We start from the raw sequence: 26,978 nt of genomic DNA, 5'->3' as shown, positions 1-26,978 counted from the left end.
ATACATAATAAAAATACGAATATATCAGGCCAAAAACACAGTAAATGGTAACATAAATCAGCATACTTATATAAATATAACATACTACAATCAAGCAATAAATAAACAGCAACATTTATAAATATAAAACATTTTTATAATACAATAACTTCACATAATATAATCATATACAACATTATACAGCTCACATTACAATACAATATTAAATAAAAAGAATGAAAAATAAATGCTCCACAATATAAAACCATTACCTGGCGTCTACAAAATGAATCACATAACTACCAAAAAAATTCAAAATATCTCAAACAACCAATAAAAAAACACCAAACAATTAAATAGACCAATGAAATCAACCAACACATAATTGAAACACTATATAAAGAAAGAAAACACCCAATTAGATACCACTTGGTGCTACAAAACGTGAAGGAGGGGATACTCTGCCAAATTTTCACCAGAAGAGAAAGCTGCTACCATCAAACAAAGGATTAACAAAACAAAAGTAATGCCAATACCTGACATTAACTACTAGGCTTAGCACTAAAAGCTACAACTAATAAATTAAACAATAAACTAAGCATTTTCTTTCATTTTTACCATGTACTGCAGATATACCACAATTAAAGAAAAAAAGCCAACATTTACAAACCTATCAACTCTAAAAACAAAGTAAGTATACAAACTGAAATAACAGAGACAACTTATAAAACAAATCTTAGAAAGAAAACATCCAAATGAAAAGGAATCCAATAATGGTAAACAAATTATATACAATAAATAATTTTACTTTTACCAACAGAGCAATCAACAAAAGAAACAGAGAAGAAACGCATCATAAAACAGAGCACAGCCCTCCAAACAACAGAAAAACTGGTAAATATACTGTGAAAATGTGATAAATGTAATGATAAACGTAAAACAAATCTAAATTTCTCTATGTAACATGTATTTACTGTAGAAAGAAAACAGAACAATGGCAGAAGAAGCTAAATTTGTAACTTCACAGAAAGGCAAAATGCTTCTTTGTTATATGGGCTATACATATACCCAAGAAAAACAACATCAATTGAAAGGGTTTTGGAAATGCAGCAAATATTACAGTAATAAATGTTATGTTTGTGCTATAACTCAGGAAACAACTGTAACTAACACAACAGAACATAACCATCCTCCCAACGTGACAGAAATTGTATTTTGTATGCTTTTATGTTTTTTTGTCAAAACACTGAATAAAGCTAATTTTGAATTTGACAGAAATAGAAATTAGACAAATGCTTGACTCACTAAAAGAAGCAAGCACTAACACAGACCACCCATCTACAACTATTCTTAAAGACCATATAAGAACTCTCCCCCAACATGCAGCAAGCCAACTCCCTTCTATAGATTCTCTAAAAAGGACAATAGCTAGGCAAAAAAGAACAACTACAGCTACACCACCTGCCCCAAAAACCTCTGAGCAAGTCCAAATTCCCCCTGAACTAACTATAACCCATAATAACGAACCTTTCATCATATATGACAATGCATCTAATGAAAAAAGAATTATAATGTTTGCTACAGCAAAAAATATGGTGAAATTACACCAATGCGAAACATGGATGATGGACGGCACATTCTCAGTATGCCCCAAACCATTCTACCAATTATACACCATCCATGGACACTATCAAAACTGCAATATCCCCTTCATATATGCCCTACTACCCAACAAACAGCAAACAACCTATACTGAGGTTCTAAATAAAATAAAAGACCTAACAAATAATTACTTCCCCCAAAAAATTATCATTGACTTTGAGAAAGCAATGCTAAATACAATTCTAAAGACCTACCCTCACACAGCAATCCAAGGTTGCTACTACCACTTTAACAAATGTATATGGAAACATATACAAAAATCTGCCTAAGCACCCAATACTGCACTGACAGTACTTTTGCCTACCAGGTAAAAAAATTAATTGCACTGGCCTACGTTCCAGTTACAGACGTAGCGGAACATTACAACCTATTAATAGATAGCCCCTATTATAAAAAAATGAAACAAAACTAAGTCCTCTCTTAGATTATTTCAAAGATACATGGGTAGGGAGACTACACAGATCTGGACACAGAAGGCAACCAACATTCCAAATCCCCTGTCGGAATGTCTACCTAAGTACACTAAATAAACAAGCTAAAAGCAACACCGCTGTCAAAGGATTGCACAATGCTTTCCAAGCAGGTACAGGCAGAGATTCCCTAACCCTACATAAACTCCTTCAAGCATTACAGAAGGAGCAAAGCTACCAAGAACTCCGAATGGAGCAATCTATAACACAAATAGGCCCTAAACTAACTAAAGAAACGAACAAATGTACAACACCTTACAAAGCCAGGTAACCCTATACCCAACTACCAGAGGCCTACCATACCTATCTACCATAGCTAAAACAATTCTTTAAACATAACTCACATACCTACACTATTCAAATAGTAAACATATAATATATATATATTAAACACATGTTAGAAACTGTAACAAAATTATTCAAATATATTTAATATATTTATTTAAATATATCTAAATAATTTCCTTACAATTTCTAACATATACTATAAAATTACATAAAAAAATAACATGACAATCCTACCCAACAAAAATGAAAAATACTTACTCACTTTGTTGCTGAAGAGAAACCTTTGTAACCAAATAAATCCTTCTTTAGAAGTAATCCACCCAAACAATCCAAACTAGATCATCCAAAAATAACACGAAATCCAAAAAAGTTCTTCTCCAACACAATCCACTCGAAAACCCTTAAAAACCCAAAAATAGTTTCCAAAAACAGAAAAAACGCTCCATGGAAATGTAAGATAAATAAAATTAAAAAAACACATCCATAAAGATTCTTCTCCATAATAGATCCAACGATAACCCATTAAAAACCCGAAAATAGTGTAAAAGATAAAAAACGCTCCTGGAAAAAGCGAAAATGTTAGAAAGTGTGTGTCTAATATATTAAAAAATAATAGACACCCTTCTTCCAAAAAAAACGCAATCTTCTCCCAAAAACGACATCCACACGAAGTACCTGTAAAATAGAAAAAAACCATACCCACCCGCACACAATGCACACCAACATACAATTTAAAACATTATTAAATATAATACAAAACATTTAAGTAATATTTCTAACCCTATTCCTACCTCATCAACGTACTAACACAAAACGAGTAAACCGGAACCAAAACGATAACTGTAACTACCACCTAAAACACACACATCCTACAACTACCAAACAATAGAAAACCTAAACACACTCCACAAACACTCAAACTAAACATATAACTTAAATAAAGTACTTAAAATTAAACTTACCCTTCCATACGCGAAGCAGCCTCCAACCGGGAGCTCTTCCAAGTCGAAATGACCCAAAATAACATGACGCGGTAACAAAATAGTCCCAAACAAATAGTCCCATTTATATTAACATTAAATAACATTCTAAAATGATTTTACACGTTACAATATACATTATGTAACTATTGTATTTTTTTTAATTAAACAAAAATGTAACATTGTTATAAAAATTATTACAATGTACTATATGTTATTTTCAATGACTGCATATTAAATAAACAAACATTTACCTTAAAAAAAATTACTTACATGACTGTCTGAATATACAATACTGTTAATAATATTACTATTATTTACTGTTTGCATAAACCAATAATTTACCTAAAAACATTACCAATGTAAAAATACTTTACCTCTGTAAAAATTATTATTAATAATATTTTATATATTAATATTAATAATAATAATTTATTTAAAAACACAAATGTAAATTGTATATTAATGTTATTAAAACCTACCTTTTTTTATTATTGTTTATAAATATGTGTACTACAAAAAATGTTTAAAAATACTACCACAGTGTTAACAAATTATAAAAATAGTTGTTGTATATGACTTGTCAAATACATCTTTATGTTTACATTAAAAACTGTGAAATAAACAAAGAAATGTACACTCAATAAATATTACTTTACTTAAAAATAATTGTAATAAATTATGTTTGCAATAATACATTTTTGAGACAAATGTACAACTGTGATGAAAATGTAAATGTTTTTAATTTATATCATGAAAATAAAAATGTACAGATAACATTAAAAAATGTCAATAAAATTATTTTCTGATTTCTTATTTTATTACCCTCTTTTTAAAAATAATAAAATTTTAAAACAGGCTGTGACTCTGATTAATTTCTTTTTAATTACTAACAATTACAATAATTAATTAATATACTCTCACAAAATACTAAACATTCATATATTAAAATGTACTATTCCCACTCCATCAGCTATATATTCTACCAAGGTGCTTAACAGTCAACCCAAAGAATGTATTATTCCCACTCCACCAAGTATAAACTCAGGGAAGGTGCTGGACACTCAAACAATATAATTTAATATTCCCACTCCACCAAGTACAAACTTAGGGAAGGTGCTGGACACAAAACACATATAATTTACTATTCCAACTCCACCAAGTATAAACACAGGGAAGGTGCTGGACACTCAAACAATATCATTTACTATTCCCACTCCACCAAGTATAAACTCAAGGAAGGTGCTGGACACAAAACCTATATAATTTACTATTCCAACTCCAAGTATAAACTCAGGGAAGGTGCTGGACACACAAACAATATAATTTACTATTCCCACTCCACCAAGTACAAACTCAGGGAAGGTGCAGGATACTCAAGAAATATAATTTACTATTCCCACTCCACCAAGTACAAACTCAGGGAAGTTGCTGGACACAAAACACATATAATTTACTATTCCAACTCCACCAAGTATAAACTCAGGGAAGGTGCTGGACACTCAAACAGTATCATTTACTATTCCCACTCCAAAAAGTATAAACTCAAGGAAGGTACTGGACACAAAACCCATATAATTTACTATTCCAACTCCACCAAATATGAACTCAGGGAAGGTGCTGGACACTCAAACAATATCATTTACTATTCCCACTCCAAAAAGTATAAACTTAAGGAAGGTGCTGGACACAAAACCCATATAATTTACTATTCCAACTCCACCAAATATGAACTCAGGGAAGGTGCTGGACACTCAAACAATATAATTTACTATTCCCACTCCACCAAGTACAAACTCAGGGAAGGGGATGGATACCAAACCCATATAATTTACTATTCCCACTCCACCAAGTATAAACTCAGGGAAGGTGCTGGACACAAAACACATATAATTTACTATTCCAACTCCACCAAGTATAAACTCAGGGAAGGTGCTGGACACTCAAACAATATAATTTACTATTCCCACTCCACCAAGTACAAACTCAGGGAAGGTGCTGGACAATCAACCTATATAATTTACTATTCCCACTCCACCAAGTATAAACTCAGGGAAGGTGCTGGACACTCAAACAATATAATTTACTATTCCCACTCAACCAAGTACAAACTCAGGGAAGGTGCTGGATATCAAACCCATATAATTTACTATTCCCACTCCACCAAGTATAAACTCAGAGAAGGTGCTGGACACAAAACACATATAATTTACTATTCCCACTCCACCAAGTACAAACTCAGGGAAGGTGCTGGACAATCAACCTATATAATTTAGTATTCCACTCCGACAAGTATAAACTCAGGGAAGGTGCTGGACACTCAAACAATATAATTTACTATTCCCACTCCACCAAGTATTAACTCAGGGAGATACCGGACACAAAACCAATATAATTTACTATTTACTTTAATTTTGTTTTAATATTTTTAAAATTAAAAAAATTAAATTTACAAATACACATTTTTAAAACACTCCCCACCCCATACCCCTAAAAACCAACATCCAGTTCCTAAATTTTATTATACATTTTTAAATTATTTTTAAACAAATTACATTTTTAAAAATTACATTTTTTTTAAATACACATTTTAAAAACACTTTCCACACTATTCCCCTAAAAACACACATCCCGTCCCTAAATGTTATTATACATTTTTTTTAATTTAAAAAAATTTAGTTTAAAAAAAAAATTAAATTATTACAAATTCACATTTTTAAAACACTCCCCACCTTATTCCCCCAAAAACCTACATCCCACTCCTAAATTTTATTAAAAGTTATTTTTTTTATTTAAATTCACTTTTTTAAACACTCCCCACCCTATTCCCCTAAAAACCCACATCCCACTCCTACATTTTATTATAAATGTTGTTAATTTTTGTAAACAATTTAAATGTTTAAATTTTTTTTAAAAAGTGTTTAAAAATACAAATTTTACCAAAACTCCCCACCCTATTCCCCTAAAAATGCACATCCCATTCCTACATTTTAATATACTTTTTTTTAGAAATTTTAAAAATGTAGTTTGAAAAAATAAATAAATAACATTTACACATTCACATTTTTAAAACACTCCCCACCCTATACCCCTAAAAACCCACATCCCACTCCGAAATTTTATTATGCATTTTTTACATTAATTATTATTATTATTTTTTAATTAAAATAAAAATATTACAAATTCACATTTTTAAAACACTCCCCACCCTATTCCCCTAAAAAGCCACATCCCGCTCCTAAATTGTATTATACATTTATTTAACTTATTTTAAATAAAAAAACATATATAAAAGAAATTCTAAATTCACATTTTTAAAACACTCCCCACCCTATTCCCCTAAAAGCCCACATCCCGCTCCTAAATTTTATTATACATTTTTTTCAAATAAATAATTTTTTCAAATTATTTATTAAAAATTGTATAAAAATATATATATATTTTTATAACTTAACTAACATATTTAACAATCTAAAATCCAAATATGGATATTCTTACACTCTATATTTAAATTTCAATATTCTAACATTCTATATTCTAACACTCTATATTTTTACATTCGATATTCTAACACTCTATATTTTTACTTTCGATATTAATTACTTACAAACATAAACAATATTTTACACACTCAATATTAACAACTCGATATTACTACCTTCGATATTTTTTTTTCACTATAAAAATCGATATAACTTACCTCGATATTACTTACCTCGATATTATTGCAGACTTGATATTCCTGACTCGATCTTATGTCCACTCGATAAAAAAAACTCGATATTTAGACTGCATACCCTTAAGTCCCGAACGTCTCTTGGGGGTTATATGTTCAGAGGATTCATTCTTGAGAGAGGTACTCCATGCACAATACATAGATGAAACAAAAGAGTTTGAAAACAAAGACAAGGGAGTGAGAAGTCAGAATCTGTTATACATACAAGTATGTAGTGTTTCCTACTAGGGCCTTACAGCAACAGGCTCTTGATTGGTTTCATTTGCATGTTTAGCAGGACACCCAGGTTATAAGAAAACCATTGCCATACTTAAAATATCTTTTTGGTGGCCATCTATAGGTCAGGGCAATCACCTATACATTCAGCAGTGTCATATCTATGCCCAAAGCAAGAGCTCCCACCAAATACAAGTGGGGCTGTTAACTCTCCTTTCCACACCTCCTACACCATGGGACTCCATTTCTATTGACTTTATTGTTGAGCTTCCACCCACTAAGCAGCGACATACCGTCATATTTATGGTTGTAGACATGTTGTCCAAAATGTCCCATTTTATACAGTAGAAAAGTCTACCTGACTCTAAGGAACTAGCTTCTGTCTTTCTACAGCACGTAGTTAGGATTCATGGCCTTCCATCCGATATTGCATCAGATCGAGACCCTCAATTTGTGTCTACATTCTCGAAGGGTTTGGGTACACTGTTGCAAACAGATTGAGACTTTCTTCCACACATCATGAGCAAACTGAAAGGGTATATCAATGCATTGAACAATACCTGAGGTGTCAACTGCTGCACAATTCTGAAGAATGGCATACCTTTCTTTGGACTGCAGGATTTGCGTATAATAATGGTGAACACTCTTCCATTGGTCTCTCTCCTTTTTTTTGCAATTTTAGTTTTCACCCTCGCTGTGGGCTCTTGACTCCTTCTGTTACCTCTTACACTCCTGCAGCCTTGGAATTTGTGAATCACCTTCTGAGAATACATATACAGGCCCAGGGAATGAAGATAACACCGATCAACATCGGAGACCACCTCCTAATTATGCATCTGAGATAAAGTATGGTTGTCCACAAGAAACATCAATATAAAAGGAAGAAGAAAGTTTAAACCATGCTTTATTGGTCCTTATGTTATCTCCAAAGTGGTGAACCCTGTTGCCATGAAATTTATAGTTACCTGCCTCTTTGAAGATCCATCTGGTTTTTCACATTTCTCTACTAAAGCTTTTAGTTACTGGAACTGTGATCCCTATACAGCCTACCCCTGTATTGGTCGAAGACGAGCCTGAATACAAAGCAGACTATATTATGGACTCCCATAGAGTGCAACGCAGACTGCAGTATCTGATACATGGGAAAGGGTATGGGCTTGAGGAACGGACTTGGGATACCGCTCGTCATGTTCACACCCCTAGGCTTTTGCGGTTGTTCCATAGACGTTATCTAGCTAAACCTAAGCCGATTGGAGGGAATTAGAGGGTGTATACTGTCATGAGCGCCCCGCTCGCTGATGTATGCCAACTGGCGGGGTGGTACCTAATAAAGGAGGAGGTCTGTGAATGGAACACGCTTCTCGTTCCATCACACATTCCCACTGAGCCTTACCACACTCCAGTTTCTGCTGCACTTACCTGTTTTCCTCTTTTTGTACGCTGTCGGGTCGTGGAGACATCTCCGGAACATTCTTGCTGCGAAGGGAGGAGTCTTCTCTTTCGGGTCGCATTCTCCCTTCCGGGGCGTCAGCTGGTCTTGGCGTTTCCCTCGCCGGCTATTCCTTGCACATTATAGATTCTCCTGAACAGGCTCTCAGAACTCCTTCCACTTCTCTAAACCTGTTGGGAGAAAAAGAAGGAGAAGAATTAGTTTAAAGAATCCTCGCCTCCTAACTCACTGTAGGATCAAGGAATAGTATTTCTATAATTTAATTTACTTATCTGATGTCTTGCTTGCCACACAGTGGGGTTTGGAGCCTCTTCTTTGGATTTTTCAGCATCTTCTCTTATGCTGAAAAATAAGAAAGTTGTAATAGGTTATTTTCCTGAATATTAAGGATAGCCTATTCTAATTTTGACCCAGCACCTTTTTGTGTAGCGTTTCTCCTAAATTTATCCTGTCTAGGAAAATATGTTTATTGTTTTTTTCCTAGAAGTATCAGGATAGATGCATTTTTTGGGTCATGTGGATACTATGGTGGCCTCCGTTAAGGTTAGTACTATTCACGCTTTTCATAAATTGAATACCAGGTTCTGCGGCCCTAACGTTAATGCTTAGTGCCTTTTATGCTTATAGACGCAACAGTTCTGAGTTAATACCTGCACATCTATACCTGAAAATGAATAGGAAGAGGGATGTTCATCAGGTATATCATTTCTAATATATGTCACATTATTATTCATACGACTTACCTCTGCATGCATGCATATACTTACCTTATGTTATTTTCCCATAGGATGTATCCGCAGTCAACCCCATAGGAATACCGTGCCATCGTGTTCGACTCCTTCTCCCTTTCCTTGTTTTGTTTTCCCCACTTCGCCACTTTCACCTCTTTGGCTTTGACAGTGTTGGACTGATTTGGTGGGTGAGAGAAGTTGGGATCCGACGTCTATTCATCCCCCTCACCTCTACAGAGAGACCAGGTGAGCTCCACAGGTATACAGTGATTAGCACTACCAATCGGGGCTGCGTTATGTGGTTGTTCCTGTCATACAGTGTCGAGGCTACGCCCTTGCTGAGGGTGGCACCCGCCTTTGGCTCCGTAGGTGCCTGTTCTATGCTTCTGCAGGCATTTTGGTGGAGCCGCAGTGGTGGGATGTCCGCATCCTCTTGTCTGGAAAAAGATTGGGATGCTGACTGCACAAAATGGCTGCAGTAACGGAACCACTTCCTGGTACCTTGGTGTAACACCCCAGGTGCCAGGTTTGGGACAAGGAAAGGGTGATTAGGGGGGGAACAAAATAATCTTTTATAATAAAATGATAAATGGGATGAAAATGTGAAGTAAAATGTGAAAAACTTAAAAACTTTTAGAAATAGTTAAAATAGTGTAAGGTGGGTTACATTGTTGGTATGTAACTTCCTGTTTGCCATGTTGGATAAAAATGGAAAGAAAATAGAATTCAAAATAAAACTACTCATTGTGATGATGAAGGGCACATAAAAAAAAGCCCCATCGTATATTTTCATTCAGGCCGTTGAGGTGTGTCTTCAAAAGGAAACACTCAGCAATGCTCTCTCTCTAAAAGTTGAGATTCGAGATTTACTCGTTCAAGGATGACCCAGCGGCAATCGTTAATGGCGTGTTTCAATCCCATGTCATGTGATCATTTTAGAAGTGGCTTGTCTACATCTTAAGCTACTTTGGCGTTCCCCTATTCTCACTTTCGCTTTTCTACTGGTAATGCCAATGTAGTGTAGATTGCATGGGCAGGTGATCATATATACACCAATTCGAAATTGCAATTTGTTAATTGTCTCAAATCCCATGTAGTATTATCATTGAATGTGAGTGTTTGTGCTGCTTGGGTCAGATGGCAAATGCGGCAAACGCTTTAAAAGCTGCATGGGTGATGGCCTTTTACTGGGAAAGCCGGGACTGGGTTTTGCTGGTGTTGGTTTTCTGCGGTCATGTGTGGACCAGCATGTCTCTGAGACTCTTTTCTCTTTTGTGTGAGAACATGGTTCTAGGAAACTGAAGAGTACCACTATTCACAATGTGCCCATGTTTGTTGATGATCTTGCTTATTTGGGTGTAAAGAATATCTCATCATCTTTGACAGTAGTCATTCCAGCCTGGCTACTTATGACAGATTTGTGGTAGCAACTGACTTCTCTATCATTTTGGTTGTTACATGTGTGTGCACTACAACTGGGGGAAGTGCAGTGTTGTTGCAATACTTTTAATAAAAAAATCTGCAAAGACAATGTCAGTTCGCCTACGTCTCCTTTGTAATAAGAGAAAAAAGCGAAGGGTTTGCTTACTGTCTGGGGAAATGTACAATGAAAGGGCGACCTGTCTCTTTGAGAGGAAACCATGCTTGGTAGAGAAGGATCACCTGCCATGACTAACAAACACTTGCTTAATGTTACAAGCACAAAGGATCATCTGCACCCCTATATATTCCCATGAATATGTAGGGGTGCAGGAATGAAAACAAGGCCCCCACACTTCTCCCACCCTGCAAAGCATCCTTCCCAATCTGGGAGCGATTGGCACTTTTAATCAGACACTCCCCCTTTCTGACTGGTGTTTCTGAAGGTGTGATGGTACCTCCACCCATTTATAACACCACAAAATGTGCTGCGTTGTGGTCAATACTTGTAATTTACCTTTGGAAGGTATATGCAGGGCCAATGGAATTGTGCGTCAGGGATGGTCCCATTTATACAGCAGAGTTGACTATATCATGTGGCATGAAAAGGCAACTAATGCAGCAGAGCGCAGCACATTTTGTGATGGGATTACTTCAATATTTTGTTTGTTTTACTCATGTTAACTGTATGGGCAAAGGTTCCACTCCATTCCAGATTAACACCCAAGCATATCAATAAGCAACTGAAATAATGATATGACCAGTCGACCTTTGTAAAAGGTCTTTCACTGAGCAGCAACAGGTGTTTCTGCGTGTTTAGTAACTTTTGATCTCTTTGCACTAAAACATTTTTTTTGTTAAAATCTGCAGATTATGGAGCAGATAATAGATGATATGGTAAATGCAACACATGCATAATTATGCAGAAAACGGTGCAGCCACAAAATCACACAATTCCACTGGCCCTGCTTTTATAAGTAGAGGATGCTGTTAACATTCTGCGATTGGGCCACGTGGCTTCCAGCTCCCTCATGTGGTGACGCTCTAGTTGTTCTCTGGGCGGGCGCCACGGCGGAACCTGAAGTGCGGCCATTTTAGCGAGCCGCGACTCCCAAGCCCGTCAGACGCTCTCTCCGGCGCTCAGTAGAATAAAAGCAGTATCTACCACCCCTTGGCTCCACAGTGATGATTTGTGGTAGAAGCTGACCTGTATAAATGGCGATGAGGCACGGGATGGTTTAACAGCGTGCAGAATCGACGCTGCACACCCGGTGGCCCTTAAACATTGAGCGCGGCAGAGGGATAGGAGTGCACCCACAGGACGTGGCCCCAGTGGAGAGAGTGTGGTGCATGGGCACAGGCATAAGTCACCAGAGAACCCACTACCCCTGCAACAGCTGGTGAGTGCGCAGTGCCAACCAAGGCACCCAGCAAAGAGCATACAGGGACACAGAGGAGGGCCTAGAGGGCGATGAGAGCAAGTGGCCACTATTGACAGTGGAAGAGGCCGCATAGGAAGAGGAGGAATGCCTCGGTCCACAGCGATACAGTAGAGAAGGACATAGGAGTGAAGTCGAAACGGGGGGGGGGGTGAGCTATACCCCAGAAAGTTCTAGCCGCAGGCCGAGCCTACCGAAGAAAGGGGCAAACCGAAGCCCATCACATGTGTCCCAAACGCAGCCCTGGACTCCCCAAGTACGTCCAGCAGCTAGGAAGGAAGTGCAGTGCCCACGCAAGAAGGCAGATAGGAAGAGAGGCAAGCATCAGGAAGCCCGACAAGCGTTGTCGCGCCACAAAACCAAGTCCAACGCAACGCTGGAAGAATGAGTGCGCAGTCATCCTCTCTCACCAACCTGGTCCCGTTCCTACCCAAGAGAGGCGAACCGACAATGCCATGGGAAAACTGGAAGAGGTATTTTCGGAATTATCTTTCGGCCCTGGAAGAAGAGAGAGAAGGGGCCAGTACTGAGAATGAGAATAGGAGGAGTAGAGATAGGCATAGTGGCGGACTCGGGTTCCCCGTACACGATAGTGCAACGAACAGTGTGGGAAAGAAACTTTCAAAATGAGACGAAGGCGAGCCTAATTTCCCCGGACATACGCCCTGTCACATATACAGGGGAACCTATACTCATGGTAGGGTATGGCCCCCTCACATTCGAATTCAAAGGACGCAAGGCAGACGGCAAGCTGTATGTGGCCACGAAAGGACCGTCGGTATTGGGATGGATGGATCAAGGCGCCTTGGGTATTCAGCTCAACCCAGGAGGAGTCGACAAAGTGTTAATGACGGACACAGAGCATGGATATGAAGAGGATGCGTGGAGAAGAGAATACCCGTAGGTCTTCAAAGGAACTATAGGTCGGATGACCAAGTTCACGCACAAAATATGCTTAAAAGAAGGAGCACGTCCAGTGAGCCACAAGGTCCGCAACATACCGTTCCGAAGCAGGGAAGCGGTACAGGAGGAGTTGGGGTGCCTGGAAAAGAGCGGCATCATAGAGGCCATTGAGAGTGCCAAATGGCTCGCCCCTCTCGTCCTGGCACAGAAGCCCATAGGGAAGGTGCGTCTGTGTGTGGACCTCAGGGAACTGAACAAGAACATATGGGTAGACAAATTCCCTCTACCCAGGATCAATGAAATGCTGTCTAATACTAAGGGAATAAAGTGGTTATCCACAGTGGACCTCTCTTCCGCGTATCATCAAATCGCATTACATCCATCTTGTAGTCACCTAACATTGTTCATAACCCCGTTCAGGTGTTATAAGTTTCTAAGAATGCCGTTTGGCCTAGCGTTGGCAGCCGCAGTATTCAAAAAAACTGATGCATAGACTATTCCAGAAGGTGGAAGGAGTGCAATACTTTGAGGACGACATCCTCGTAATGGGGAAGTCAAAAAGCGACCATGACACAAAGCTACACCCGGTGTTGTCCATAGTGGAGAAAAGTGGGCTCACGGCGGAATGGGTGAAATGCAAATTTGGAGTAAAATCTGTGACATACCTGAGTCACGAGATCAGCGAGAAGGGAATAGAACCTAAGAGAGCAAACATGACAGCCATCCAAGATGCACCAACACCAACGAGGAAGGAGGACATACGCTCGTTTTTTTCAATGGCTGAATTCTACAGCAAGTTAGCTCCGCATTTCGCGTCCAAGACCCATCACCTGAGGCAACTTCTGAAGGAGAAGAACACGTTCAAATGGTCCAGTGAGGAACAAGCGGAGTTTGATGCCCTGAAAAAAGAGATCTGCAATGCAGTACCCCTCAAGGGATTTGACCAAGCAGCCCTATCCATACTGACCACTGACACTAGCGACAAAGGTTTAGGAGCTGTATTGATGCAGAGGTCACAAGAGTGAGAAGTCTCTACGGTCAGCTTTGCCTCAAGGTCGCTAGCACCAAACGAAGAAAAATTCAGCGTAATCGAAAAAGAGATGCTAGCAGTGGTGTGGGCCATGGAGCGGTTCCAACAGTTCTTGTGGGGCTCCAGTTTCCTACTTCGCATGGACCATAAACCACTAGCGAAAGTCCTCACCTCCAGCGGACATGCCCATGCGACGCCCCGCATAGCCAAGATGACTTTGAGATTACTAGACTATGCATATGAAGAAGAATACATTCCAGGAAACAAAAACAGAGTAGCCGATTTCCTAAGCAGAGCAGCGGCTATGGAACGGGCGGAACACCAAGAACCCTCCGGATGGGAAAGCTACATGGTGGCGTTAACACAAGATCATGAAAGCGTGATCAGCGAAAAGGAATGGGAAGAGGCGTACACCCAAGATGAGGCCTTAGAAGCGGTAAAAGGCTACGTGATGCATGGATGGCCGGATAAGAAACACCTTGACAGTCAGATGAAGAAGTTCTGGGAAGTTCAAGAGGAATTGTCGATTGGAGACAACCCAGCATTCCTACTGAGAGGGGACAAGGTAATTTCCCCACAGGTTTTGTTGGAACATCTCCTAACCATCCTCCATGAGGGACACCTCGGCATAATGAAAACAAGGCCAGAGCGAAGCAAGCTTACTGGTGGCCTGCCATGGACAGCCAAATTGAAAGACACGTAAGATCGTGCGAACCATGTGGCAGAGCGGACAAAACGCAGGTCCTGTTGAGGCCACCCCTGGGCAAATTGGCTGTTCCCTCCAGCCCGTGGGAAATGCTATCTGTGGACATTTTAGGACCCATCCTCAATACCAGTGGAGTGCCGAAGTATACCATAGTCTTGGTGGACCGGTATTCCAAATGGCCGGAAGTGGAGGTGCAAGAGACAGTGGACACAGAAGCAGTGCTTTCTTTCTTAACCTCTACCTTTGTGAGGGAAGGGATCCCCAAGGTGATCACTTGTGACAATGGACCGCAGTTTGCGTCCGCGAAATGGGACGCTTTCATGGTCCACAACGGGATTGAAGTCAAACATACCCCCATCTACCACCCAGCGGGGAACGGATTGGCAGAACGATTCAACAGAGTAATGATGGGGTCGGTGCAGGCTGCAATCAGTGCCGGACAAGACTGTGAAAAAGAGCTCCTGAAGATGTTGTGGGCGTACCGCATAACTCCAGCCAGCACGGGGTACAGCCCCTTCCGAATACTGTGAGGGCGAGACCCTTTCACGAAGATAATCTGGCGTGGAAACATCTAATTGTCCAGAGCAAATGGTCCCCTGCAGTGGTGCGACGAAACATCAAAAGAGCACAAGCCTTGTACACAGAACATTACAACAAAAGGCGGAATGTCAAGGACGTGGCCCTGGAAAGGGGCGAGTGGGTGAGAGTAAAGCTGGCAGTGATGAAAAAGAAGGGTGACAGTAAATTCACACCACCACTACAAGTAATAGAGCCATATGCCATATCGGCTCTGCTCAGCGATGGGAAGGTATGGTCGCAGGACAGGATGGCGAGGTGCAGCAAAATCCTAAAGTGGAAAATTCCTGATGAGACAAGTCCTCCAAGTGGAGCGAACGGGGAGGAACAGAGACTCGAAGCGACAGCAGAGTTGGACAGGTCAGGAGATCAACCACGTTGGGAAGGCAATGAAGACCAGCACTACTGTGAGGAAGAAGTCGGAAGGGCCCAGCCCCCAACGCCCAGGGGCCAAGGATGTGACAGACTCAGTCGAGAAACAAGAACGACAACGGTTAAAGAGGAAGGAAGCCCTGTCAAGACCCAAGGCGAAAACACCGGCCGGGTGCCAATGAGAACTAGGTCGGGCAGAGCGGTCAAGACCACCAAGAAATTCGAAGATTTCAGCATGGAGATCAAGTAAGACTGTTCCTTTATTCCCCATTCCCTAGACTCGTGCTCTTGGACTGAGAAGTATCATGTTCAGGATGTATTCCTTGTAAGGGTGTTAAAGGGGGGAGATATGTGGTAACGCTCTAGTTGTTCTCGGGGCGGGCGCCGCGGGCGGAACCGGAAGAGCGGCCATTTTAGCGAGCCGCGACTCCCGAGCCCATTGGACGCTCTCCCCGGCGCTCAGTAGAATAAAAGCAGTATCCACCACCCCTTGGCTCCAGAGTGATGATTTATGGTAGAAGCTGACCTGTATACCTTGGCTGGTCTGAGACCCTAGACAGCGATGTTGTGCCTGCCTGCGTCATCGTTATTGACTGCCTGCGAGATTCCCGTGGAACCCGGTGCCTCCCGCTCCGAATCTCACTGTCACTCTGCAGGTGTGCGCTCCTGCTGCCAGACATGCCTGGGTACCGTTCTATTTGCTCTTCTGTCACTGAAAGAGCTACCAAGGTTGAGGCATTGCTAAAAAGCCAATGTCCCCAGTCAGAGTGGGCCTTTGCTAAGTAAGTACCCTGGCCTGGGCGAACCAAAATTGGTGCCCTTCACGTGTCTTTTTCCCCTCGGCCCGACTCTATCTCACCTCAAAGAGCAATAAATATATGGAGTTACTTGAGAGAGAGGCACCAGCGGCCTGGAGATAGCATTAATTATGAAAAGAAGTGTTCTAGGTAAGATCAGTGCTCCCCTCTGAAATTAGCTGCCCAGCTCGCCCATGCATAAAGCCAGCTTTGCCCCTCAGAAGCCATTCTTCAGCCGCTTGAAATCACTCTGCGTGGAAGGGACACGGACAAGCACTAAAGACCCTCTGAGGAGACGCTTGGAATTTCTCGTGCTGCGTCCAGGGGTCTTAGTTCTGACTTGGATCTGGTAGCTCCTACAACAGAAAACAGGCACTGTAAGGAAAGCCAACAATTTTACCCCAGAGCCAGCTTTGGGGTTCAAAACAATATTTTAAGACCCGGGCCAACTTTAAAGGATTATCGCTGAAAAATGCCCACAAACACACTTCAGAACCCTCCTGTTTTAACCCTAGGTTACAGGATTTTATTCGTCGCCATCGTTATTTATAGTCGTGGTGTTCTCACCAACACATCCTGCACAATTTGGGTCATATCTTTGAATGGTTGCTGCAAAATATTTAAAATTGATTAAGATTTAAATCTTTTTTTTAGAAATGTGAGTGAAAGAATAAATGAATTGTGTGGGAGAAAACCCAACAAATTTCCTTTCAGCAGATTTATATTCCAACAAAATGTAACATCTAATGTAACACTAATTAATTGAAAATTAAACTTCAAATCCAATTTTCGCAAGTGAACGTGACTATTGGAAAAAAGTTCCAAAGCAAAATGGAATGGACATCTCATAACTTTCTAAAGTACACATATCCTCCTAATCTCAACCTTACAAAAACAAAGTTTAATTTAGGTGTTTTATAAAGTGTGGTGTTCACCCCAGTGGAATATCATGGCACTAAGAAACTAACTTAGACATCGGAAGACATTAAAAGGCAATAAAAGAAGAGCTAGAAATTATGTCAAAACAATCATGTTTTTAGACCTTCCTAAATTTACAGAGCTCAGCAATATGACTAAGGTCAGTGATTAAAATGGGCCGGTACTTACTAGTACTGAGTACCGGCACTTCTTAGCTTTCTCCCCCTGAGCACCGGAGCTTATTTTTGGGCAAGGAGAGTACCAGTACTCCCAGAAGCAGCAGGGCTCAGCCCTGAAGTACAGGTACGTATAACGCAAAAACTACTGACTGAAAATGACGCTTTCAGATAGAGCGTGTTTATGTGCGCTGTGAGGCAACGGGTAGTATATTGTGGCGTTGGGTTTGTCCTGCAGTGTTAGGATCCCAATAAGATGCAGTGTTGGCATCCCAACAAGAATACGGGTGTGGCCAGAGCTGCCGATATTGGAAGTGGGGAACCAGGTTCAAATCCCAATGTCGGCTCATCATCCTGTAATTCTGGGCAACTCACTTAACCAACAGTGCTTAAAAAAAGTAAGCTTTAATGCAAATGTTCTGATTGTCATGTAAAGCCTCTGAAGCCCATAGGCCAAATTTGCGCTACATCAAACTGACAAAAATGTATGACATAGAAGCTGATGCTTTCCATGTCTCCAAATGCACGTGAGTACAGAGGTAGTGAGCTGAGGCACAGAACACAGAAACGGACCGCACCCACATGAATAACAAAAAATAAATTGAAGGTCGGCTCAAATGCGGACTTCAATTTTCTTAAATGTATGCGTATGTGCCTATGCCCGCTGTCACATGCCCACATGTAGCGGCAGAGCTGGAAGAGACAAGTTGGCACAACTCTCTCTCACGCCCAATTCCAGAGGCAGAAGGATTAGAATGTGGGTCTCGTGACAGTTTACATATTTAACTCTTGTTGTGCTATACGATGTTTGTTTGAATGGTTCAAAGTTCACCAACCTCTGATCCACCCCCAAAAAAGGTGGCTATTGTTAAATCCCCAGCTCACAGCCACGCCTCCAGACACCCCCCTAACTGCCCACCCCATCGAATTAGCGAGTGTCACTTCTAATTTCCCATTTAAACCACTGATTAAGATGTAACTGTGACGCTAAAACAGAAAAAGCGCGACCCCCAAACATTTCACGGCAGCCTTTAAGAGCAATGAGGAGGAGGTTGTTATTGATCTCGCTGCCTGGTAAAGACTGTACCAGACACATAGATGTAAATAGGATGTGTCCTGTAACAGGCAACCGATGCAAGGAAACAAGTGCTGAAGTTATATGGTCTCTCAAATTCAATTCAAGCATCAATCTAGCAACATAATTTTGAATGAATGGAAGCCTATCAATTAAATACTCAGGGAGACCATGGTACATTGAATTACAATAATTAAGATGCGATGAAACAAAGGCATTGACAATCTTCTTAACCATGTGAGAAAATGGAAACAGATATAAGTTAAGCTTCAAAGAACGTAATTGAATATTAGAGCTGTTTGCCAATGCGTTGACTTGGTGCACCAGCGCGAGTATTGAGTACATTTTTATGCCAACGTTTTTTATGCAGGCGGACAATACTGATTTCACACCGAAGGAGGGTGGCCAGAAAGAGAGGTCCTGGAAAAGCCAGGAAAGAGCTGCACAGGGTATCCCAGTCTTGTTCAGATTCAACATGAGACGATTGGTACTCATCTGTTCTTTAACCTTGGATAGGCAATTGCAGAATGCAGACACAGGCTCAATAACATCTAGGCCTGTGCGGAGTTCCACTATGTGGATCTCCACGAAGTGACAAAAAGACTCCATCAAGCTATGGGGAGTTTCACGAGTGGCGGAGTGCATTACTCAAGCCGTTCACGCTGATGTTTAGCACCAGGTGTTTTTCCGCACTGTAAAATCAATGCAAACGCCCTCATGTGCAGCGCAACAGGGCGCTGCTTCTTTTTGCTGCTCTAGCAGAAGTTCTACTCGAGCGGCAGCTTCCTTAACGCAAATGGAATGTTTCTCAACGCGAGCGGAGGCGAACATCCGCGACCGCCCGCATTGAAAAATCTCACTCAAACTTTATTGCACCTGGTATTTACTAGGTGCTAAAACATTGCATCACTTATAACTGCAATACCTGGGCAAAAGGTGTTGGCACAGAGATCACAATCGAACGGGCCACTTGTAATTCGGCACTATGCCAAGCGACTGGTGGCCACAGAATTTGGTCGCTCCTGGGATTACAAAAATATCAGATGTTTAGTATGACTGCTATATAAAACAAGCATTTGCAATGCAATAGGTCTCGCATTAGGATATTTTGAGCTATTGGTATTGTAAATGGGATTTTTTTAAATTTCTGTGTTGGTTTTGAAAATCGCGAAATTAATAGCTTTGTCATTTACAATGCCAATAGTTATAACTTTCGCACATGTGACACCTATAGCATTTGTAATGCAATGTGTGTTGTATTTACGTGACTTAGATGTATTGCTATTACAAATAACGGCTTTTAATTTTTTAAAATAATTAATACTTAAATAAAAGTTATTGTAATTTAAAATAGCATTAGCTTAAACTTTTGTAAATAACTTGTGAAGATTGTGTTAAGTGTATTTTATTGTGACGAAAATCCAACAGAAGTGAAATATTAACATCTTTTTGTGACATTTGTAATAAAGTTTGAGACATTGAGAGAACATATTTGAACCAGTTGTTGAATGATTGCACAGATGATGCTGTGGTGCCCCTGAGTGGTGGTGCTGAGTGAGGGCGATCGATAGATAGATAAGCGTGAGGGCGATAGATAGATAAGCGTGAGGGCGATAGATAGATAGATAGATAAGAGTGAGGGCGATAGATAGATAGATAGATAGATAAGAGTGAGGGCGATAGATAGATAGATAAGAGTGAGGGCGATAGATAGATAGATAAGAGTGAGGGCGATAGATAGATAGATAGATAAAGAGTGAGGGCGATAGATAGATAGATAGATAGATAGATAAAGAGTGAGGGCGATAGATAGATAGATAAGAGTGAGGGCAATAGATAGATAGATAGATAGATAAGAGTGAGGGCAATAGATAGATAGATAGATAAGAGTGAGGGCGATAGATAGATAGATAGATAGATAGATAGATAGATAAGCGTGAGGGCGATAGATAGATAGATAGATAAGAGTGAGGGCGATAGATAGATAGATAGATAAGAGTGAGGGCGATAGATAGATAGATAAGAGTGAGGGCGATAGATAGATAGATAGATAAGAGTGAGGGCGATAGATAGATAGATAAGAGTGAGGGCGATAGATAGATAGATAGATAGATAGATAGATAGATAGATAGATAGATAGATAGATAGATAGATAGATAGATAGATAAAGAGTGAGAGCGATAGATAGATAGATAGATAAAGAGTGAGGGCGATAGATAGATAGATAGATAAGAGTGAGGGCGATAGATAGATCGATAGATAAGAGTGAGGGCAATAGATAGATAGATAGATAGATAGATAGATAAGAGTGAGGGCGATAGATAGATAGATAGATAGATAGATAGATAGATAGATAGATAGATAGATAGATAGATAGATAGATAGATAGATAAGAGTGAGGGCGATAGATAGATAGATAAGAGTGAGGGCGATAGATAGATAGATAGATAGATAGATAGATAGATAGATAGATAGATAGATAGATAGATAGATAGATAGATAGATAGGAGTGAGGGCGATAGATAGATAGATAAGAGTGAGGGCGATAGATAGATAGATAGATAAGAGTGAGGGCGATAGATAGATAAGAGTGAGGGCGATAGATAGATAGATAGATAAGAGTGAGATAAATAGATAGGTAAGAGTGAGGGCGATAGATAGATAGATAGATAAGAGTGAGGGCGATAGATAGATAAGAGTGAGGGCGATAGATAGATAGATAGATAGATAAGAGTGAGGGCGATAGATAGATAGATAGGTAAGAGTAAGGGCGATAGATAGATAGATAAGAGTGAGGGCGATCGATAGATAGATAGATAGATAAGAGTGAGGGCGATAGATAGATAGATAAGAGTGAGGGCGATAGATAGATAGATAAGAGTGAGGGCGATAGATAGATAGATAGATAAAGAGTGAGGGCGATAGATAGATAGATAGATAGATAGATAAAGAGTGAGGGCGATAGATAGATAGATAAGAGTGAGGGCAATAGATAGATAGATAGATAGATAAGAGTGAGGGCAATAGATAGATAGATAGATAAGAGTGAGGGCGATAGATAGATAGATAGATAGATAGATAGATAGATAAGCGTGAGGGCGATAGATAGATAGATAGATAAGAGTGAGGGCGATAGATAGATAGATAGATAAGAGTGAGGGCGATAGATAGATAGATAAGAGTGAGGGCGATAGATAGATAGATAGATAAGAGTGAGGGCGATAGATAGATAGATAAGAGTGAGGGCGATAGATAGATAGATAGATAGATAGATAGATAGATAGATAGATAGATAGATAGATAGATAGATAGATAGATAGATAAAGAGTGAGAGCGATAGATAGATAGATAGATAAAGAGTGAGGGCGATAGATAGATAGATAGATAAGAGTGAGGGCGATAGATAGATCGATAGATAAGAGTGAGGGCAATAGATAGATAGATAGATAGATAGATAGATAAGAGTGAGGGCGATAGATAGATAGATAGATAGATAGATAGATAGATAGATAGATAGATAGATAGATAGATAGATAGATAGATAGATAAGAGTGAGGGCGATAGATAGATAGATAAGAGTGAGGGCGATAGATAGATAGATAGATAGATAGATAGATAGATAGATAGATAGATAGATAGATAGATAGATAGATAGATAGATAGGAGTGAGGGCGATAGATAGATAGATAAGAGTGAGGGCGATAGATAGATAGATAGATAAGAGTGAGGGCGATAGATAGATAAGAGTGAGGGCGATAGATAGATAGATAGATAAGAGTGAGATAAATAGATAGGTAAGAGTGAGGGCGATAGATAGATAGATAGATAAGAGTGAGGGCGATAGATAGATAAGAGTGAGGGCGATAGATAGATAGATAGATAGATAAGAGTGAGGGCGATAGATAGATAGATAGGTAAGAGTAAGGGCGATAGATAGATAGATAAGAGTGAGGGCGATCGATAGATAGATAGATAAGAGTGAGGGCGATAGATAGATAGATAAGAGTGAGGGCGATCGATAGATAGATAAGAGTGAGGGCGATAGATAGATAGATAAGAGTGAGGGCGATAGATAGATAGATAGATAAGAGTGAGGGCGATAGATAGATAGATAGATAGATAAGAGTGAGGGCGATAGAGTGAGTGAGGGCGATAGAGTGAGTGAGGGCGATAGATAGATAAGAGTGAGGGCGATAGATAGATAAGAGTGAGGGCGATATATAGATAAGAGTGAGGGCGATAGATAGATAAGAGTGAGGGCGATAGATAGATAGATAGATAAGAGTGAGGGCGATAGATAGATAGATAGATAAGAGTGAGGGCGATAGATAGATAGATAAGAGTGAGGGCGATAGAGTGAGTGAGGGCGATAGAGTGAGTGAGGGCGATAGATAGATAAGAGTGAGGGCGATAGATAGATAAGAGTGAGGGCGATAGATAGATAAGAGTGAGGGCGATAGATAAGAGTGAGGGCGATAGATAGATAGATAGATAAGAGTGAGGGCGATAGATAGATAGATAGATAGATAAGAGTGAGGGCGATAGATAGATAGATAAGAGTGAGGGCGATAGAGTGAGTGAGGGCGATAGATAGATAAGAGTGAGGGCGATAGATAGATAAGAGTGAGGGCAATAGATAGATAAGAGTGAGAGCGATAGATAGATAAGAGTGAGGGCGATAGATAGATAAGAGTGAGGGCGATAGATAGATAGATAGATAAGAGTGAGGGCGATAGATAGATAAGAGTGAGGGCGATAGATAGATAAGAGTGAGGGCGATAGATAGATAGATAGATAAGAGTGAGGGCGATAGATAGATAGATAAGAGTGAGGGCGATAGATAGATAGATAGATAGATAAGAGTGAGGGCGATAGATAGATAGATAAGAGTGAGGGCGATAGAGTGAGTGAGGGCAATAGAGTGAGTGAGGGCGATAGATAGATAAGAGTGAGGGCGATAGATAGATAAGAGTGAGGGCGATAGATAGATAGATAGATAGATAAGAGTGAGGGCGATAGATAGATAGATAAGAGTGAGGGCGATAGAGTGAGTGAGGGCGATAGAGTGAGTGAGGGCGATAGATAGATAAGAGTGAGGGCGATAGATAGATAAGAGTGAGGGCGATAGATAGATAAGAGTGAGGGCGATAGATAGATAAGAGTGAGGGCAATAGATAGATAAGAGTGAGAGCGATAGATAGATAAGAGTGAGGGCGATAGATAGATAAGAGTGAGGGCGATAGATAGATAGATAGATAAGAGTGAGGGCGATAGATAGATAAGAGTGAGGGCGATAGATAGATAAGAGTGAGGGCGATAGATAGATAGATAGATAAGAGTGAGGGCGATAGATAGATAGATAAGAGTGAGGGCGATAGATAGATAGATAGATAGATAAGAGTGAGGGCGATAGATAGATAGATAAGAGTGAGGGCGATAGAGTGAGTGAGGGCAATAGAGTGAGTGAGGGCGATAGATAGATAAGAGTGAGGGCGATAGATAGATAAGAGTGAGGGCGATAGATAGATAAGAGTGAGGGCAATAGATAGATAGATAGATAGATAAGAGTGAGGGCGATAGATAGATAGATAGATAAGAGTGAGGGCGATAGATAGATAGATAGATAGATAGATAGATAGATAGATAGATAGATAGATAGATAGATAGATAGATAAGAGTGAGGGCGATAGATAGATAGATAGATAGATAGATAGATAGATAGATAGATAGATAGATAGATAGATAGATAGATAGATAGATAGATAGATAGATAGATAGATAAGAGTGAGGGCGATAGATAGATAGATAAGAGTGAGGGCGATAGATAGATAGATAAGAGTGAGGGCGATAGATAGATAGATAAGAGTGAGGGCGATAGATAGATAGATAAGAGTGAGTGCGATAGATAGATAAGAGTGAGGGCGATAGATAGATAGATAAGAGTGAGGGCGATAGATAGATAAGAGTGAGGGCGATAGATAGATAGATAGATAAGAGTGAGGGCGATAGATAGATAGATAAGAGTGAGGGCGATAGATAGATAGATAAGAGTGAGGGCGATAGATAGATAGATAGATAGATAGATAGATAGATAGATAGATAGATAGATAGATAGATAGATAGATAGATAGATAGATAGATAAGAGTGAGGGCGATAGATAGATAAGAGTGAGGGCGATAGATAGATAGATAAGAGTGAGGGCGATAGATTGATAGATAAGAGTGAGGGCGATAGATAGATAGATAGATAAGAGTGAGGGCGATAGATAGATAGATAAGAGTGAGGGCGATAGATAGATAGATAAGAGTGAGGGCGATAGATAGATAGATAAGAGTGAGGGCGATAGATAGATAGATAAGAGTGAGGGCGATAGATAGGGCGATCGATAGATAGAAAGTGCCTATAAATAAATCAAACACCTAATAAACAACAAGCATTGGAAATGCAATAGGTCTCGCACCATTAGAGTTAGTGCTTTTAGAATTGTTTATGGGGTTTTTTGTAAATGTTTAGCATTTTTGTTTCCTGTAGCCAATGCTAAAGAATTACAAATAAAAAAAGCCATAAACATTTCTTAAAGCTCTAACTGAAATGGTCTGAGACCTATTGCACTGTGTGAGGGTGAGGGGTTGAGGGTGAGTGAGGGTGAGGGTGGGTCAGGGTGAGTGAGGGTGAGGGGTTGAGGGTGAGTGAGGGTGAGTGAGGGTGAGGGGTTGAGTGTGAGTGAGAGTGAGGGTGAGTGAGGGTGAGGGTGAGTGAGGGTGAGGGGTTGAGGTTGAGGGTGAGGTGTTGAGGGTGAGCCAATGGTAACCTTGGACTGTCACAGTTATTCCGGTATGCCTGGTTTCCCTAGATCACTAGCACTCCACACAAGAATGCAGTACCTCTGATGAGCGCGTTTCAGCACTTCTCAGAGTTTGTTTATATGAGAGACAGAAAAATATTTGTTTTTTTACAACCGTAAAGCATGATACTAAAAATTATAAAGAATACAAGTTAAAACAATTTCACAAAAAGTGCATTTGCTTTTATGAGTTCCGGCACTTCCACCTTTGCACTGCACATGTTTGGGAATTGGTATTTTTTACCCCAGAACCCATGACTGTTCATTTCATGGGTATATTATTTTAGCTTTTTGTTATGCTATATGTCTCCTCGTGTATACAATGATGATTAGTACATGACTGACAGATGATGCCTACTTTTGCGTACATGTGTTTTAATTATGGAACTGGAAAACATTAATAAATCTAATGAAATTATATTGTGCTGGTGTCCGTCTTCAGCGAAGGTTGTAACACTGATAGCAAAAAACTACACAACAAAATGAAAAAAAATGTTTCTATGGTGGGTAACCATTCAAAATAATCTGTAAATATATATGTATCGTTTTGTTCTACACAATAACACGTGTTACAGACACACTAGGAGGCATACGATCGAGATATTCACTTTACCTTATGGTAAAAATTGGACTAGCTTTAATTAAAGCACCTGATGATCGAAACGTTGCTGTAAGGCAGGCTTTCCTAAAGAGTCGGTTCCGGCAAGAGCTGCAATGCCCCGCACTGCATGGAGCCACGCCTGGGAATCAACCCTGAGCCGGGGGCCTGACTCGGCGTTACAATAGCAACAAAAGAACACACGCCCGGGGCGGAGTCAGCACTTTAGATCCAGCACAGATTGGCCACTTTGGAGTTTGCGGCGGAACGGAACATTCCTCTCTTGCGAGGTCCTAGAGCCTGTCTACTTTGGCGAACTTTCCAGCTGGAACAGATTTTAAATGGTCCGTACCTACTTTGTTTATAATTTTTGGAACAGTCTGTCCATACTTTGATTCACAATTTTAAATCTGTCCTAGCGAACATCTTCGACTGCACTCGGATAAACGAGGCCTGCGTTCTATCATGCATTAATAGTCAGAAACGTATATATAATATAATATTTTTTTAGAAAGTCTTCAATGTTAGAACGGGTAGCGCTTGTTTTGTATTTCTTTTTAGAGGGGGCAGAGAGAGTGAGGGGGCGGAGCGGGGGTGTGGGAGGAGTGCGGG

The sequence above is a fragment of the Lissotriton vulgaris genome, chromosome 1_1, assembly GCF_964263255.1.
Source record: "Lissotriton vulgaris chromosome 1_1, aLisVul1.2, whole genome shotgun sequence".
Lineage (NCBI taxonomy): Eukaryota > Metazoa > Chordata > Amphibia > Caudata > Salamandridae > Lissotriton > Lissotriton vulgaris.
The sequence above is the reverse complement of the archived record's forward strand: the minus strand, read 5'-3'. Positions refer to the sequence as shown.